This window comes from Aegilops tauschii, chromosome 5 (genome assembly GCF_002575655.3).
Source record: "Aegilops tauschii subsp. strangulata cultivar AL8/78 chromosome 5, Aet v6.0, whole genome shotgun sequence".
Classification (NCBI taxonomy): Eukaryota; Viridiplantae; Streptophyta; class Magnoliopsida; order Poales; family Poaceae; genus Aegilops; species Aegilops tauschii.
In genome coordinates this window covers 344,131,824-344,137,705 of record NC_053039.3, presented here as the reverse complement: position 1 = coordinate 344,137,705, position 5,882 = coordinate 344,131,824, and positions in this window count along the sequence as shown.

The following is a 5,882-nucleotide window of genomic DNA, read 5'->3' as shown; positions in this document are numbered from 1 at the left end:
TTTCCTCTTTGGTGCTAAGGAGGCCAGCGCGGGTGAAGAGTACTGAGGCATCAGGCAAAGATTGCTATATTGTTGCAACAAGACCAAGACCAGGAGGACGGTGAGACGGAGGTCATCGTGGAGCCCAAGACGGCGTCACCACCAGAGCTTTTCGCAGGCGAAGACCACTTTTGTCAGGATAGCTTGTACTAGCTGTCCCCCTTCAAATTTGCCCGCCGTTGTTGGCTCCCTTCCCGCTCAATATTTGGGAAGAGGACCAGGGCCTATATAAGTAGAGCTAGTCACCACAGTAGGGGCATGGAATCCTCACGCTCACAAGTTCATACGCACAAGAACACCTCAACCTCAGGAGGCTGTTCTTCCCTTGTACTGCTCATCATCAGCCCAAGAGGCAATCCACCACCACCACACTGGAGTAGGGTATTACACCACAACGGTGGCCCGAACCAGTATAAACCTCGTGTCTTTCTGTGTTGCGAGTTCGTCAAGTTCGTCCGTGAGATCTTAGTGAGCTAGGGCATAGATCGGTAGGAGGGAAAGACTTCGCGCGCACCCCAGTGTTCAAACCTTAAGGGTTTGCTGGAACCCCACATCCGACATTTGGCGCGACAGGTAGGGGTGCGCCGGAGTTTCTTCTCCACCAACCAGCTCGCTGAAGCTCAACAGCCACGATGGTCAGCGACTCAAGGGCCGGTTCCGATCGTTGGGCAGCCTGGCCAGCCCGGGCAGCGCCGCCTGCCCACGAAGATCTCGACCCCGCACTCCAGGCGGCAAGAGCGCCGCCAAACTCCACCGGGCGCGGGCCGCGCGGCCAAGCGTCGTCCACCCTCACCCCGTGGCAAGTACGGGCTGCCGCAAGAGCAGCAAGCCATGCCGCAGCGACGGCGCCGCACTCACGACGGGAGCAAGCAAACATGCGAGCAGCGCTCACCGTGGCAAGGGAGGTGCTGTGGTGCAGGCTAATGGAAAGCGTCCGGGGCACACTGCTGGAGCGTGTTGCCGAGCTGCTGGATGTAGCAGCGTCGGGGGCACCACCCTTCTGCCATCGACTTCCTCCCCAGGCCACTGCAGGGCCGCGCGGCGAACCTCACCGCATCCGCGCGCCATCAACTACGCCCGGGTGCTTCATCAACATCGGCACGGCCGATGGCGCAGGGGGTACCGACTCCCCCATGCCGCCCGCGACGAGCACGAGCGCAAGCGTCGCCCTTCATGGTCCTAGTCGGACGCCACGCTACCATCCTCAGGACGCCACCCTGGGCCAAGCAACATGGAGCGCGGGGCACCGTGGTGAGGTATTTGGGGTGACGGCCGCGGAAGCCTATGTGCCCCGCATGATGTATCAAGGGTACGCACCAGAGGACGACCTCGGCTCATTCATCGGAGAAGATTGGTGGGAGGGGGCGCTAGGAGTCGAAGCCTTCCAAGAACCAACGGAGAACCACGACGATCGCGCTGGCAACGGCAACTACAGGCTACCGCTAATCTCTCAGGAACAAGCTTACGCTAACCATGGGCTGCAGATGAATCAGGTCGCAGTGTCGATCGACAACCCTGGCACGGCGGCACCCGTTCCGACAAGGGAGACACGTTGGAGGCCACCGGGAGGGAGCCAGGAGCAAGGCCCCTCCCCGCAGCACGCAACACCTGGCGACACCCGGAGGTAGGCCCTCTACCGGGGAGGCCTCGACAACCCTTCCCCCGGTAGAGGACCTGTGCTCACCAAGGGAACCGCTGGCGTCCTCTTTCCCTCCTTTGTGTCGTCCTGGTGACCGGTCGGCTCAAGGGAGGTCAAGGGTGGCGCAAGGCGGGGCCCTCGTCTGGCGATATGAAGCAAGGCCGGTACCTGTGAAGAAGGCCCAGCGCCTATGAAGCTCGCCGCCCGTGACACTCTCACGTAATAATGAGTTGGGGCTGTACACGCCCCGGAGTCTCAGGGGTGCCGGCCTCAGGCCCTGGGGCTCCCTCCCATGCCTAGTGGCAGCACTTAGCTCCATGCTGGTGAGAAGACTTGAAGACCAGAAGACTAGACTAGGTGCCGGACGTGGCCTTTTGCTTTGGATCTCTCTTTCTATGGCTTTGCTTTCTGGATCTGGATTTGAGTTGAAATCGAGTTTTTATCGATGCGCGCGGGGGGAGCCTTTTCTTGTTCGAGCGATTTCTTGCCTTCTGGATCTCATTTTGTCTGGGACTCATGTCCGTCGCCTTCCCCTCACGAGCTCCTCGCGAGCGGGACTGCGCGAAGCACGTGCACGCCAAGCGCACGCTAGCACTACAATTGGAGCTCACCTCCCGTGGGTCCCCTTCTGACGGGGCGACAAGCTCCGCAGGATTCTCAGGGACTCGATGTCTCGCGACCCAGCCCAAAGCCGGCGCTGGGTAAGGTAAACCATGACAGAAAACTTGCACCCGGATTCATGAGCTCACGAGAACACAAACTCGCATTGCATAGGAAAGTAAAAACTGCAGTTTGCTTACATGAGGGGCTCCCCCTCTCAAAATGCTCTTACGAGTTTTCCAAGGGCCACGCCCAAGTCTGTGTGCAGGGTGAAATGACAGGAGAACAAGGGATCAACCAGAAATGTCGCTCGCAGCATCACCGGAAGAGGCGTCGCTTGCGCCATCACCATCTTCATCAGCAACGGCGCCACCATCGGTGACGTCCCCGACGCCGTCGTCCACCACGTCGCCTTCGTCTCCGGCAACCACCACCCCGTCATCTTCCGAAGTGAAGGCCCTGACCAACGCGTCCACCTTGTCTTCGACCCAACGCGCCAGGTCATCCCGGACGACCATTGGGACGGGAGCGATGGCGGCGTCGAAATCGAAGTTGGGGTTGGCATTCAGAAAGCGGCTGAAGACACGGGAGAAAGAGCGCTCAAGCAGGCCACGCCACCTTTCCTCCACAAGCTGGCGAGCTTTAGCAGATCGAGCCTCCAGGCGCGTCACAACTTCAGTGACGAAGATCAGATGGCTGGTATAGTCGTTCGAGTGAGGCGCCGGCACCTCCACATCGCAAATGTGGCCCAGGGCGGAGTTGGCCCTGTTCCGAAGATCCTGAAGCATAGGAGCATGCTCGCGCTCCAGAGTGCGTCGTTGGAGCACCTCCTCCGTGTTCTGCTAGGCAACGGCCTCGGCATCGTCAACCCACCTCCGGAGGGAGCGTAGCTCGGCGCGGGCGGAGGCCAGGTCTGCCTGCACTGTAACCAGGGCGGCGGCCGTGGCTTCCGCACGCCTCTCGGCCTCGTCCAACCTAGGCCTGAGGGCAGCAGCCCTGCCCTCATCCTCCATGCCTGCGAGCCTCAGCTTCAGGTCGTACCTACCCTAAAGATCCGCGCGAACCTCAGCCACCCGGCGAGCAACCTCCTCCTCGACTCTGGCCACGCGAGCCCCGACGTCATCTTCTGCTTAGGCAACCTGACGCTCCCTCGTCTCCAGTCGCTCGAGCTCGAGGCTGCGCTCCGCGGCCTCCAGGGTCAGCGCTTCCTCATGCTTCCGGACCTCCTCTTCCTCCGCTGGCATCCCCCTCAGCGACGCAAGAGCGGCCCTGCGCGCCTCCACCTGTTGTTCAAGAGACGCGCTCCAGGCCTGGAGCTCCCACGCGCGTTCCTCCGCAGCTTTGCGATGGCGGTCAGCCTCGCGAGCCTCTTCCAAGGCTCGCAAGCGGGCTTCATGCAGGATCTTGAGAGACGCCTCGGCCTTCGCGTTCTCAAGGTCGTGCTGCTAGCGACCGAGGTTGATGGCCACCCTCAGCTTGCGTCACTCCTCCACCAGCCGGAGACCTTCGGTCTCAAGGCGCGAGTCAACACCCGCGAGCTCTTCACCAAGTCGGCTCATCGCGCCCATCGCCTCCTGGAAGAGCTCGTGAAAAATCACGCTCCGCCCGCACTCGAGCTCGAACGCTCGACCCTCCTCATCCTCTGCCTCGGGGGCTGCGGGTGGGGCGCCTGGCAGCGCGCCACCCCCCAGCAGGGGGCTGGGGGCTGACGCCGCACCTGGCGCCAGCTCGTCCTCGCGAGGAGACCAAGCCGGTCGAGGCCCAGTACTTAAAGAGGAGCCAAAGATCGAAGCCAACAAATTGCCGTCCATGACCGGCGGAGGAATCCTGGGCACTCCTGCCAAGCTCCAGGCCAAACGGGGGGGGAGGAACGACAAGGCCGCAGGATCGTCACACCAAGAAAGCAGGAGTCCCCCTTCAACCAACACTGTTCCAGGAGCGACAAGCGGACCCGGAGCGCTCAAGGCTGGAGGAAGCTCGAAGTCGATCCCCTCGCCTGCCGTCGCAGCCATGGCATGGAAGCTCACGCATCCCGAGCTCTGTTGAGGGTTGGTCAGGTGCAATGAGAAGAAATGGCGGAGGAGAGCCACAGAAGGGGCAATGCCAACCAAGGCTTCGCACACGAAGGCGAAGACGGCTAGAAGAGTCACAGATTGAGGGTCGAGATGCAGCATGTGGATCTGATAATGCTCAAGCACAGCATTAAAGAAGGCAGAGAAAGGAGGAATTAGACCAGCCCAGAGGGTGTCGATGAAGATCGGAACCTCAGTGGCTGCCTTAGCCGTGCAAGTACGGGACGCAGGACAAGCCACCGTCTTCCCCCACTCGTTGAAGCTGGAAGCAAGCATCGGACGCACCTTGTCCATGGCCTCGTCGTTGAGCACCCAAGACTGGCCGAGTGTGGGCGCGAAGGACGGAGGCCCAGCTGGCAGAGACAGAGGTTTCTTCCCCTTCTCAGCTTGTTTCGGCGCCATGGCGATGGGGGTGGCGGAGCGCAAGTCAGATTGGAAGGGCGGAGTAGGGCCTCAAGGAAGCAGAAAGATTGGAGGAGCCAGGCGTGGGCGAAGGGGGAATAACTGTGTGAGATGCGGGGGCCGCATAGCCAGGCGGGAATTCAAGGGCAGCGTGGGGAAGCGGAGACGCCCACGTCCAATCAACCAAGGCCGCAGGCTTTTGGGGCCCGCGGTGCTCCGAACTTGACCCTTGGCTTCGCCGCGAAGCCAAGCCCGAGCGCACCTTGGGCCCGGCGGCTACTGTCGGCGTTCTGGGAACGGGGGTCCCCAGACTTGCCTGCCTGCGGCCCATAGCGCGGCTGAGCTAGCAGGCCGTACGGCCCATCTTCGTCAACAAGGCATCCAAGACCCTCGCGAGGGTCCAAGCCTCGCGAGGCGGACGACGCAAGACCTCCTCTGGAGTAGCCTAGCCAGGCAGGCTCACGAGGAGCGGAGATATCAAGGTGGGGCAAACCTCACGAGACCCTCGTGGCGTGAGCCATGACGCACAGCACCAGGCGGGCGCCAGCGTGCGCAGCGTCCTTATTTCCTCTTTGGTGCTAAGGAGGCCAGCGCAGGCGAAGAGTACCGAGGCATCAGGCAATGATTGCTATATTGGTGCAACAAGACCAAGACTAGGAGGACGGTGAGACGGAGGTCATCGTGGAGCCCAAGACGGCGTCACCACCAGAGCTTTTCGCAGGCGAAGACCACTTTTGTCAGGATAGCTTGTACTAGCTGCCCCCCTTCAAATTTGCCCGCCGTTGTTGGCTCCCTTCCCGCTCAATATTTGGGAAGAGGACCAAGGCCTATATAAGTAGAGCTAGCCACCACAGTAGGGGCATCGAATCCTCACGCTCACAAGTTCATACGCACAAGAACACCTCAACCTGAGGAGGCTGTTCTTCCCTTGTACTACTCATCATCAGCCCAAGAAGCAATCCACCACCACCACACTGGAGTAGGGTATTACACCACAACAGTGGCCCGAACCAGTATAAACCTCGTGTCTTTCTGTGTTGCGAGTTCGTCGAGTTTGTCTGCGAGATTTTAGTGAGCTAGGGAGTAGATCGGTAGGAGGGAAAGACTTCGCGTGCACCCCAGTGTTCGAA